This window comes from Ursus arctos, unplaced genomic scaffold (assembly GCF_023065955.2).
Source record: "Ursus arctos isolate Adak ecotype North America unplaced genomic scaffold, UrsArc2.0 scaffold_3, whole genome shotgun sequence".
Lineage (NCBI taxonomy): Eukaryota > Metazoa > Chordata > Mammalia > Carnivora > Ursidae > Ursus > Ursus arctos.
Window position 1 is genome coordinate 34,712,756 of NW_026622985.1, and position 13,725 is coordinate 34,726,480.

The 13,725-nt window shown below is 37.5% G+C and overlaps 1 protein-coding gene across 1 annotated transcript in view; it reads left to right on the plus strand.

Moving 5' to 3' along the window:
• The first annotated feature begins 533 nt into the window (after window positions 1–533).
• The window catches only part of GNGT1 (G protein subunit gamma transducin 1), a 118,750-nt gene continuing 105,558 nt past the window's right edge, over window positions 534–13,725 (plus strand). The window contains exon 1 of the mRNA XM_026505807.4: window positions 534–886. The gene's annotated coding sequence lies outside the window, so the exon portion shown is untranslated. The remainder of the gene's footprint in view (window positions 887–13,725) is intronic.

Consider the following 13,725-nt stretch of genomic DNA (forward strand, 5'->3'; position numbering starts at 1 on the left):
GAATGTAACATCAAGTTTCAAATTATCTTCAGATTTTTTTTCATTTTCATTTTCTGGCACCCAATAAAAACTAACCAACCACATAAGAATGTAATTTTTTAAAAATAAGATAAATAAAGACAAGAGAAACAAAATCAGAAGCGATCCAGATAAGAGTTATTAGACACCATCTAAAGTAACTATGTTTAATATATTAAAGAAATAAAACACAAAATTGAGAATTTATGTATAAAATTGGAAACTAGAAAAGAACCGAATGGCCATCCTAAAACTGAAAAATTGAAAAATTTCACATATAAGATTAAGAACTTGATGGAAATTTAATAGTATATTAGACATAGCTAAGGAGACCATAAAGAAATTATATGGGCAAAGAGAACATCATGTGTAATTGTGTAATTGATTAAAATCTACATTTTTACTAATACTCCTTTACCTGTTTAATCAATAGTCCAGCAATGGTCCCCCCCTCAGTTGAGCAGTGTTGTTCTCAGGGTTACCCTCAAGTGCCTCAGTAAGTTTGCATTAGCTTGCATCAGTATTCTGCAGCCATTTCTTCAACCTCTCCTCCTTCAACAATCATTCCTAGAACATTCTTCCTCACTGCCACAGCCACTGTGTCAATACATCTCTAGCCTGCTTTAGTCACTCAGTTACTAGTTCAGTTGTAACTCAAAAAAACAAAATTTGGGGCTGGTGATAATGCTCTAGGTGACATGTAACTTCTCTTTTTGACCCTAAGAATTAACATCAACAACAAAAACAAGTATCTGTTATATGTTCCAGACACTCTTGTAGGTGCTGGGAGATGGATGCAGCAGTGAAAACAAAAGGGAAGCAAGCAAACAAACACCAAAAAGTTAAAAATCTCTGTTCTCTAAGAGAGGTAAGTGTACCATAAGCAAGATATAGATATAATAAGTAAGTAAATATAAGTATTCTAGAATGTGAAATACATGATGGTGAGTACATACTTTTGTTTTTCTTACTGATACTGTAATTGAGCTAAGGTTGAAAAAAACATATATTTTTATTATTTTAGTACTTGAAATCTGTTCAGACGAATCTTATGACACAGCATATGTTGAATTTTTTAAATGCTCTTTTATACTGGGAAAGAATGAGTGTTCTGTGAGGTATTCTTTACATTTGGGTTAGGTGAGTTTTGCTGATGACAATGTTGAAAATTTTTGCTTTTGTTAATTTTTTGTTTGCTCAATCCATTACTGACAAAAGTGTGCAAATTTAGACCATAATAGTATGCATTTGTCCATCTTTCTTTTTACTTTTGGTAAATTTTGTTTTATAATTAATAAGGATATGTAAGTTAGGTTCTTGAAAAGTTGGAGTTACTTTATTCCTTGTGAATTAAACCTTTATTTTATTATGACAGGCCTCTCTTTATCTCTGGTTATACTTTATGCCTTAAAGTATTTTTTTTTTTTTTTTTTTTGCTTGATGTTTGATGTTTGATATGGAAGCACAAACTTTCTTTGGTTATGTTTGTATTAACTAGTTTCTCTGGAGCATTTCTTAGCGCCAGGTCTCCCATAAGGCTGGGGCTCTTCACAAGGTTCTACTAGGGGAGTAAGCTTCTAAGAGTCCTTATATGGCTTCACAGACTACTGGCCAGAAACATTAGTTCCTTGCCGTATGGGTTTTTCCATTAGGGCAGCTTGAAATATGGCATCTGAGCTGTCCTCTTGTGCTCTCTTGCTTGATTGTTCTGAGGAAAGTCACCTGCTATGCTGTGAGCTTTCCCAGAGGACTGAAGCTTTCTAACTGCTACTTGAGTGAGCTTGGAAATTAGCCTTATGATGACTGTCTCCCTGGCCAGCAGCTTGATTGCAGCGTTCTGAGAACCCTGAGCCAGAGGCACCCAGCCAAGCTGTGCCAGGATTCCTGACATAATAATGGTTGTTTGTTTTTTTTTTTAATATTTTTTTCATTATATTATGATAGTCACCATACAGTACATCCCTGGTTTTTGATGTAAAGTTCGATGATTCATTAGTTGCGTATAACACCCAGTGCACAATGCAATACGTGCCCTCCTTACTACCCATCACCGGCCTATCCCATTCCCCCACCCCCCTCCCCTCTGAAGCCCGCAGTTTGTTTCTCAGAGTCCATAATAATGGTTGTTTTTTTTAAGCTGCTAAATTTTAGGGGTAATATGTACCATGCAGAAATAGATAACTAATAAAACTACCAAACGTTAAGAAGATATTCTGGCCTGTAGAAACCACATAAGTTCATTTCTTGTAGGAACAATTTTATTTAAATCAATAACATTTGCTTCCCCCACCCCCAATCTTACTGATACATAACTGGCATTCAATATTGCATAAGTTTAAGGTATACAGCATAGTGACTTGACATATATATATATATTTTGAAATGATTACCACAGTAACTTTAGTTAACATCTGTCACCTCATATAGTTAATTTGTTTTTCTTTGTGGTGATAACTTTTAGGATTTGCTCTCTCTTTTCAAATATACCATAGAACATTGTTGACTATAGTCATATTGTACATTACGTCCTCAGTACTTATTTATCTTATAACTCTAAGTTTGTACCTTTTCATCACCTTCATCAAATTCCCCCAACCCTGTTTTTTTTTAACTGATTAAAATCAATATGGAAATTTATTATTTGGCTACATGGATATCATACAGATCTCAAGGGCTATACCTGGGGCTAATAAGTGCCTGGAGCAAAAACTAGACTCTTTTATTCATCAAGATCACCCTTTACATTTTTATGTCATAGTTTTTCTGCTTCTCCCTCTACACAGGTACAGATACTTTTCAGCCTCTCTTGCATTAATATGTGTTTATTTTAGTGTATATTTGTAGTTCTATGCCAGTTCTAATTTTTGGTATATTTGTAGTTCTATGCCAATACATTTATTAACTTATATTTAAAAGCTAATCCATTTCAGCTGGAATTGTCCTATTTGGCTTGGTTTAAATTTCACATCCAAGTGCTAAGAAAAGACAGACTTCCTGTGTCCCAATACAAATTCCCTGGAGGTGGCATCTGTCTGATTGAGTGTGATTATCATTCACCTCTTCTCCCATTTGGAGTTCAACTCAACTGAGAAATAGGGACAAAAGTCAGTATGGGGTAACCGGGTGACAGGTATGAAGGAGGGTATGTGTTGTGATGAGCGCTGGTGTTATACGCAACTGATGAATCATTGAACACTACATCAAAAACTAATGAGGTACTATATGTTGGCTAACTGAACATAATAATTTAAAAAAGCACAATCAAAATGCCCATTTTATTTTTGGTAAAACTAATTTTCATGAGGAGGAAGAGCATTTCCTTTTAAGACAGCTGATCCTCCAAGCTTTCCAGTGATATCTAAAGCTGTTAACTGATAGTGACTGTATATGAAATATGAAGTAATTGGAAGTTGCCAAAAACCTATCATTTGCACTGACCAGTAGGAAGCATAGTGGAATGGGAACGTCTACCCTAAAGGCCTTTTGAGAGTTGAAGAATTATCAGTTAGTCTGGCATGGACTTAAAGATCTGTGTTTTTACAAGTACTGGGTGATTTTGAGGTGGTCCAGGAATCACACTTTAAGAAACAGCCAAAAAAGAAGAGCAACTAAAGAGAAGCAGCAAGGAAATTGCACAGAGGAAGAAAAAGGAAAATAAAATACACAATGTGGGTGTCAGGTTAATTTCTATAGGTGCCAAGAAGTTTGTGTACATTTGATCTCATTTTGAGATATATAACTCTTATGTCTTTCCGGAATTAGTCAAATATTTCAAAATGCTTTCTTATAAAATTGCACAATGTTTTCATGATCAGCAAACTTTCTCTGTTAAGGGCCTGCCTGATAGTAAATATTTTAGACTTTGTGGGCTATACAGTGTCTTTCACAACCACTCAGTCCTGCCATTATGGCACAAAAATAGACATTGATGATATGTAAATGAATTGCATGATTATGTTTCAATAAAACTTTATTTACAAAAACTGGCAATGGGTGGTATTTGGTCCATGAGCCATAGTTTGCCAATCTCTGATGCAGTTGATTAACAAGTATTGTCAGCTATTTGAGGAAGACATAAAAGTTAATTGGATTTCTAAAGATTACATAGAAATTCAACAGGAACATTAAAATCTTGGTTAAATTATAATACAGCTTTTTAAAAAATTATAAATTATAAAGGAAATTTATAAATAAAAATTCTGAATTGGAGTCTGTTTGGTAAGCTATGGAGATCTAATGCACAATAATGTGATTACAGTTAACAGTACCGAATTGTATATTTGAAATTTGCTGAGAGGATAGATCTGAAGTATTTTCACCATAAAGAAAGAGGGAAAAAAAATGGCAACTATATGAGGCGATGAATATGCTAAATAGTTTTATTTTTTAAAGATTTTCTTTCTTTCTTTCTTTCTTTCTTTATTAGAGAGAGAGAGTGACCATGCAGAGGGTGGGGGAATATGAGGGAAAGAATCTCAAGCAGGTTAAACGCTAAGCCCAGAGCTCAATGTGGGGGCTCAACCCCATGACCCTGAGATCATGACCTAAGCTGAAACCAGGAGTCAGACGCTGAACCAACTGAGCCACCCAGGTGCCCCTAAATAGTTTGTTTTATAATGTGTATGTATATCAAATCATCAAGTTTTATACCTTAATATATATAATTTTTAATTACCAATTATACCTCAATAAAGCTGGGGGAAAAATCTACTTGACAAGTAGACTCTGCTGAGCAAAGAACAGTTAAAAATAATAAACTACTTATGGTTCTTGAAAGAAAAGATATTTCTTCTGAACAGCTTTATAGTAGTTACTGAGGTTATAACATATGCTAAGGAAATCATAGAGGGAAAATCATATTTTTAACTTGCATCTAAAGAATATTAATAGGAAATCTTAGCATATGGAAAGTGTCTTATTAAAATATGGGGAAGACATCTCCATCCCTTTCATTGACTCTAAAACATAGCTGATGTCTAAGGAAAGGATTTCTGATATTGCAGGTTCAAATACATCATCAGTGCCCAAATGTCAAGGGTTAAGAGATGTTCAATGAAATGTGGTTAGTGAAATGTCATGTGGCAGAATTCCAATCATGAAATGCCACAAAATGAGGGGTCACGGCAACCTGTGGTGTGAAAGAAAATGTCAGTAGTAGAATGGAACAGTAAAAAACACTATTCTGCTTGTTATCTAAATGGACACTTAGCAATTCATTTCATCTTCACTTGATCACTTTGCTTCCTCTGTATGATCTGTGCACATGTGAGTGCCCCCTTTTGCTCGCTCTCTCTCTTCCCAACATACATTTTAAACAGGCACTGTTTAAATACTTTTAAAAGATAAACAAAAATGATATAAAATAGAAAACCCCATTGAGCTCAAAGGTAGCTATTATTTCTCACAATATACTCAAACAAAATATAGTGAGGTTAAGATATTATACTATGATAGAAATGAGTTCCTGAGCCAGTTAGATTTTAGGAAATTACTCATAGTTTTTCAATCTGATAGTCTTATCGAGAGAAAGGCAATCTGAGCTCTGCCTTCCTGTTCTCTATGATTTGTAGCCATTATTTTCATGTTTTCTAGCACATTTTATTTGCAGTGCTATGTAGTATCTCCCACTATGGAATTGTGTAGCACACAAATACTGCAGCCAAAATACAATCAATTTGCCAGGAATTAGGCCAGTTTGTGTGAAGTTAGTAGTAGGTTTGGAAGTAGATATTACTCTCGAAGTTGGTAGACTATTACTTTGGTTACCAGCCAACTAACCAGCCACCCTGTACCCTCATTCTTGTGTAGTCTCCCCTATAAATCTGGCTGGCCCTGAAATATGCTTTAACCAATAAAATGCAGCAGGAGTGACATTGTGCCAGTTCTTGGCTGAAGCCTTAGGAAAACCCAGAGGTTTTGCTTTTGTACTTTACATTTTTGCATTTTGGGAAGAGCCAGCTGCCATGTAAGAAGTCCAGCTACCTTGAGAACACTACGCACATGGCCAAGTTGACCTTAGGAAGACCACACATGGTTGAGAAATGAGGTGTCCAGGCAATGGCAAAAACAGAGGCCCTAAGCATATGACCCCAGTGGAACTGATATCACCAGTGCCCCATCACTTGAGCCACACCAGGTGTACTATGTGCTACAAAGATGAGCTGAGCCAACCCACCATCCTCTGTCCAAAGTCCTGTCCCACAGAATTGTAAGCAAATAAAAGGTGGTGTTTTTAAGCCACTGAGCTTTGGGATAGTTATGCAGAACCAATGCGTAACTGAAGTTGAAGAAGAGGGGCAATCACGGCAAAGCCAGGAAAAAGTAAAGACCCTGGTAACCTAACAATGTTCTTGAGGGAAATCCAGGGAATGTCATTATATACAACCAAACACACTCTGCCATAGGTGCCCTCAGACAAATCATGTACCATGACACCAGGTAGTCTTTTAATAATGAGAGGAGATGATATGGTCTCATCAAACAACAGAGGGACATATATATACTGTTTAGCTTTTGGGACATAGGTCCTGTTTGGGGGGCAGAGAACAGAAACGTTCCTTCTGCAGGTTACTTTTAATAGAAGGGTCAAGAAAGAGTAGAAGTTGTCAAGGTTTGTATTTCTATATTTGCATCGGTAAACAAAAATTTTTATATAGGCAAGGTGTTTTGACCATCCTGTAGAAACAAAACGGACAGCCATTCAAAATTTGGTTTGGATGTTGAGACTAAAGACACCACAGGTTTTCTGGGGAGAGCAGGTCAGGATTCTCAAGCTGGTTAAAAAATGGCTTGAAAGAGTATAGAAAGGAAGCTTGCTTGGGGTTTTCATGGTGGAGAGGTGGAGTGGGGTAGGAATTAGGGTTACCTTACAGAAAAGGGCATACCTGGTTTGAATTTCTTATCAGTGCTAAAGAAGGGAGAATCTAGGCTGAGACAAAGAAGAAGCAGTGGTGAGGCTCAAAAGCTTTCAGCAATCAGACATCTGAAAATGAAGTCAAACTCTTTGTTACGATCCATCCCTTAATGTTTGCTGACTAAAATGTGCCATGTTCATTTAAATGAATTTGAACTTATTAAAATATGCCATTATGCGTTCCATGAAGCCATTGCATGAGACTTGCAAGGGTAAAAACAGGTCCTTGAATGTCTTCCTCAAGAGCCCAGTGTTATAGACTCTGAAAAGTAAAATGAGTGCCTCGGTCACTATCAGTAACATCTGGAACTCTGAAGAGGATAAGAAGTGTCTTGATGAGGCCATGGATTTTAGCTTTAGTGTGTATAGAGACATGTGTGACCTTGATATATATTTTAGTTGTCTATGAGGCAAGAAATTACCAGAGTTCTTAGGGTAGATAACTAAAGGGGCAATAGTGGTTAAGGAATTGTTGTTGCTGCCACTGAGTAGATCAGACATCCAGACCATTTGCAATGGTTCAGGAGACTAAAATTGTGCAGATAGAGCTGATTTTTGGCCAAGGCATCCAGTGCTAAGACACCTGACATCCAGAGTTTCAGTGCCTGAAGTGTGACCAATTGTGCTGATCCTTGTGTCCTGTCCTATATCAGAGACATCCTGGTTAAAGGATAGAAAGCAGCTGCTCTCCAGGGAGTTCCATCATTTGTGATGGTGATAAATAATTTCATCCATAAAGTTCACAAACTCCTTTTGTTGTTCATTCAGTTGATCCCAAGGGGCTTAGGTAGCCAGACAATTGGAGATGGGTTATCTTCTTTCATACTCTGGCATATAGCAGGAGACTAAGGACAGAGGAGGCAACCCCTCCTGCAGGAAGGACATGTCAGAGGGCCCAGGCTTGTTTCTGTCCTGTAGCAAGGCACCTCGGCAGTCGTGCTGAGTTTGAGGGTTGCTACTTCCATGACCCAAGATAGGCAGCTGGGTATGGAATGTCACATGTCCAGTGTGTGGCCAAAAATTGCCAGTATAATGGCATACAGCATTGGGTCAAGGGGGGCAGTTTTTGCATCAGAAGCCTGTAGGCAATTTATGATCATTATAGGTGGTCAGGAGACTCCAAAAGACATGAAAAGAGGTTGCAAAAGCCTCTATGACAAACAAGTCTTTGGAGATACTGATGGGAATGCATATTGTACAAAATCTGAACAGATTCCAGGGAATTTTGTTGTAATCTACAGTAGGAAAATATGTTTGTATGAAGTTGGAAATTTCAAGAATATTGATATGGAAACCTAAATACATGAGACCAAGGTGTCAAGTTTGCAGTTATTTACTGTGTGGTCCTATTTATTCTTTACAGATGCAAGAAGAGGGCAGATTAGACCGTTAAATGGAGAAGTGGGAATAATTACCTCTTCTCTAAATAGGACTTTTACAATATAGTTCAGTCCTTGAAGGCCCCAATTCTAATTTAAGCTTTATTAACTATTTTAACTAGAGAGATGGTCCATGTAGTCCTGTTTTGTCAAGCTAATTTGTAAGTGCAGACTTAATTTAATTTTTAATTTACTTTTCATTAGGTCAGGGCAATTATGCTCATTTCATAGGACATTTTTGGGCAATAGGTGCTGTGAATAAGGGGGATTTAGGCAAGACGGTAGTTTCGATAGCTAAAATGAGGCATGTGTTCTTTATGTTCAGTAACTCCCCTAATTATGGGGGGGAGGTACTTTGTTTGAATTTAGTGGGATTTCCCAGTGTAACTGTAATTTGAACCCCCATGTTGATTAAGGCCATAAAGATTTGCCAATTGGTGCATTCCTCTACTTTATGTTCAATAACTGCCCTAAGATTATGGGGGGGGGGTGTTACTTTGTTTCAATTTTGTGGGATTCCCAAGTATAACTGTAATTTGAGCCCCCATGTTGATTAAGGCCAGAAAGTTTTGCCAATTGGTGCATTGATATGAAAGTTAATTAAGAACCTATACTGTAGAGGCCCAAAAACTAATCAGCACCTTTTTTTCCCCCTTTTCTCTGTACATTACTATAGTAACTTTTGGATTTCCAATTGGATCAAATTGTGGACCTCTTTTTTCATTTGTTTATTTTGTTTGTTTCCTTCCTCTCTCCCTCCCTCTTTCCTTTCTTTCTTCCTGCTTTCTTGCTTGCTTTGTGTGCTTGCGTGCGTGTGCATGTGTGTGTGTGTGTGTGGCTACTGGATATACTTCAGTGGGTTCCTCTCTACTCTGCTCATATATATTATGTGCTTCTTCCTCCAGAGAGCCTCAAATCAGTATCATCAGGGTTAGGGACCTCACCTTTGGCAATGGTTGAATTAATCCTTGATTGTGCTATAGGAATGCCATGGGTGTTTTTCCCTATATCTCTGATGATAAGTATCTTTTTTGGCAACAGAGATAAAAGTGCAACAGCAGCAGCACCAGCAAAGGCATTTTATAGTGTCCCAGTGAGCCCTCTGTCTTTAATAGGGTAGAATTCAGCAGTTCACACTTTCAAGTAATGACTGCTATTCAGGATAAATAACTGTTCTTCTTCCATTGAGTTACCATCCAATGTGCCCATGTATATTACACAGAATGTAATCTTCCCCTTGAACTCTCTGTGAATGAGGGCATACAGCTGAATGAAACACACCAGGTCACAGTTGATCACAAGGCAAGAGTCATTCTCTGAACCTAGTGTCAGTCACAGTTTTTGCAGGAATCAGGACACCTAATTTAATCTAAGACATACAGATGGGTCCGGGCTGAGACACGTGACTCAGGGCTGTTTTAATAAGGGCCTGAATTATATACTTCTTTCCCTAAAAGCCAATTAATTATTTAAACTTCTAACTTAGGTTGGTTAAACCTATAACAGAGGTTCAGTAGAACTTAGAAGATAGAGCACAAAGCAGCACACCTCAAAATGCAGGCTAGCCAGCAGGCAGCAGCCCAAAGTACGTGCTGCTGTCAGACAGCAGAATCTGTTAGTAAGCCAGAGAAAGAGAAGAAAGACCCCCATGATGGTGGTCATTGTCTAGAGATTCCACTCTCAGAGTCAGCTGTAGCATTCTGCAGAGAGAAGAATCATACACAAACAGAATGGACCTCCACCAAAATTTGTTTTGGATGTCAAGTCTGCAGACTCCAGGCACACACCAAGAGGGTATGAAAAAGGTTTATTATTTATGTAATGAGGCTTTCAGGGGAGAGGAGAGCGGACTTCCAAACATGGCTTGAGAGAGCAGAGAAAAAAGACTGGTTTGGGTTTTTGTGATTAAGGGATGGTAGGAAGGGGCTTTTGTGGCTTGACCTCCCTTTCAAAGAAAGAAGCACCTAGGCTTTCTTAATCAGCATGCCAAGATGTGGGCAGAAAGGAAAGAAGAGAGGTGAGGTTGTAAAAGCTCTCAGCAGTCAAACATCAAAAATAGAGTCAGACTCTATCACCAAGGAATTTCTGGATATAACCAACCGTTCATAGTGGAGTGAATTGCCAATGACAATTATAGACTGTATGAGATGAGGGGAGTTTAGATGACATGCTGTGGAAGATAGTGGATCACTAGATCACCCAGAGGACACCTGGGCATTTAGAATACTTTCCAAAGGGAAACAGAAGGATGAGAGCTTTAAAATGACAACTCCCCTGAAAAGCAAGCCTTTTATTTTTCTGATATTGTACAGTTTTAACAAGTCAACTTTAAAAGGTAATAGCTTACATAATCAACATTCACCACTGTATTCCATATGGAGAAGCATGTGTAGCACCTAATACTGCTTATGGCATGGTTGCGGGGGAGGGACTGTGCAAACATTGGCTAAATAAATATATGAATGTTCTGGAGTTTCAGACTTTAAAAACTACTTTCTTACAGTTTATCTTATTTGATATTTAAATGCCTCCTCTGAGAAAGACACTATTATCTACATTTTACAGGCAAGGAAACGGAGGTTCAGAAAAGATAATACCTTTGCTCAAATTCAGGCAGTGAAAGAGCCAAGGTTCAAGCCCAGTTATTTCTAAAGACTTACGTGTTTCTTACCAAAGCACACTGTCCCTGCTAGGGATAGAGATAGGAGATCTCTATTTGGAGATAAATGAGTTTCTCTTTTAAAGTACTTTTTGGTTCTTTCATCTTTCTGATCTTCAAAACTCGACTTCATAGTCTAAAGGCTGTTTCAATGAATGTTGAAAAAAAAATCCATTAGACACATTTCATTCTAATAGCACTTAATTCCAGTGATGCGCAAACTGTTGTTCAAACACTTTGTCTGGAATAATTCTCATTTCTATCACTAACACATACTAAAAGTCTAGATTGAGGTATTCTAAGTGATTCATTTATTATACTTGATATCCTGAAATATTTTGAATTTTTTTTGAAGATCTGAAGAAAAAGAAATAATCAGATCTCACTCCAAAGCAGTACTTCATTTCCTCCTAAATTAATGTAAAATTATGTCCAGGAGATGAGTTCTAATTGACTATAACCCTAAGTGGAATTTGTTTAAAAGTCCTTATCACTCTCATTGTTCAGTCTGTAATCAACTTTCAAGTTCAAAAGCTATATGAGATATGTTCCTTAAATGGGCGGGTCACATGAAAACTCTCACAGCATAACAATTTTTTTTTTTAAGGGACAAAGCTTATCACAAGTGGTAGAAAGCTGAATTATATTTTGTTGTCAATTTACTCCTCTCAAGGAGACCCTTTTCAAAATAATGCAGTGTAAAATTCCATCTCTACTTTGATTCCTGAAGAATCTAACAATTGAATCCCTGCCATTGTTATTCCATCTATTAATGTCCTAGATATCTAGCTCAGATAACATTCCCAGATGTCTTAAAAGCATTCCTCTCTTGGATGGAAAGCACTGTCATTGACCAAATTTGTTTCTCCTGGTGCCTCTCTTTCCTTAGATTCCTGATAGACTTGTCCATCAGACCACAGTTCATATAAGGGCAGAACTATCTGAATCCTAAGGTAAAAATTATTTAGATTCTCACCCTGAAACCCTGCAAAAAGTCTTGGTGATGAGCTTCCAAATAACATTTAACTTCAAAGAAATACGATTTACCTATTACAAAGGCGTTGCTTTTTGTAGTTACTTGCATGCCTCCTGCTAATTCCTAGAAGGTACATTTCTGAGATCGAAGGAGATGTAATGACATCACCATCTGTGAACCCCCTCTGTTAGTATGTGGTAACAAACACAGGGCATTACCTTTACTTGTTTCTTTGTGTGTGGGGGATAGGGGCGTGATTTTCACAGTACTTACTGTACTTTATCATGGCAACATAATTCCCTGTCTTCTTCCTCAACAAAATAGGATTCATGCATACACTTTAGTTCTTACAGTTCTAGCACTGGACTTCAGTGAATGTTTGTTGAACTAAATTCTAAAATAAAAGTGACTTTTTTCCTCTATTGTATCTTCTCTGTGGAACCTTGAGCAATTCAAAATATACTGGTAGGTATTTTTCCTGTATCAATACCTTCCATTTGAAGGAGGATGGATTTGTGTGGTGGTAAATTGTACTGCGAATTTTTGATCCATATGTTGTTTCTGTAACTGAGTTAATATTAATGTTTCAAAGGAAAAAAATTATTTTTAGACTCACTATTATAGTGTCATTACAACCTGTTTCAGATGCTGAGTGCTTCTATTTAGTACCAGTCCAGTACTCAAATAATGGTTTTTTTTTTGTTTTGTTTTAAGATTTTATTTATTTATTTGAGAGAGAGAGAAAGAGAGCAGAAGTGGGGGGTGAGAAAGGATGAGGGAGAGTGAGAAGCAGACTCCCCACTGAGCAAGGAGCCTGACTCAGGGTTTGATCCCAGGACCCTGGGTTCATGACCTGAGCAGAAGGTAGACACATAACCAACTGAGCTACCCACGCGCCCCTCAAATAATTGTTTAATCATTTTTATTCTTTCTGTTCTATGAGATGGTACTTTGGGAAATAAAATAAACACTCTCAGGTGGGAGTGATAAATACATCGCATATATGGCACAACTAGTTCCTACACCTGCATCATAAGCCTCTCTCTTCTCAGAATTCTGGAACTTTCCCCTAGACATAAATAAGCAGTCTTGTTCTCAAATGATGCTTAAGTCACATTTTGTAAAATCCATTATGAGTTTGGGCAAGTTTTGGTCCTGTAATCCCTCAAGAAAGATTAAGTTTAGCTGAAATCACCCCAGGACTATGATGAGTTCCTAAGTCATTGTAGATCCTCAGTGCTAGCCCCTGTTGCTGGAACAGATTCAGCCGCTCTGTGTCAATAAGAACCACCTTGTTTCTCACATGAACCAGTGCATCCCTGTGGTTAGTTAGCAAGAGACATGCATTTCTGTATTGGTAGAAATGGAATGTGATTTTCCCAGTTCTTTAAATTCCCTGATGAGTAGGACTTGCTCACACTTTTATCTTTTCTCACCTGGAATTTATTCATTAGCATCCTAAGAGAATCCTTGCTATCATTCCCAACTCTACTCTCCTAAATATTTTAATCACTGAGCATGAATAATATATATAAGAATGTCATTCCTAAGCTTTCAGCTTTCAGCCATTTCCTACAAAGTAAATCAAATCTTTTTAGTAAATAGATGAATTCTATGGCTTTACCCCCTTTCACCACTTACCACCTAACCCTTTAAATGCTAATAATGCCAAAATGCTTCCAGTAACCCTAAGGAATTCCACAATTCAAAGAGCACTGTCTTGTGTGCACTTCCCACCTTGCTTCACCTGTCTTTTAGTCCTTCATCTCTGCCAGTATTT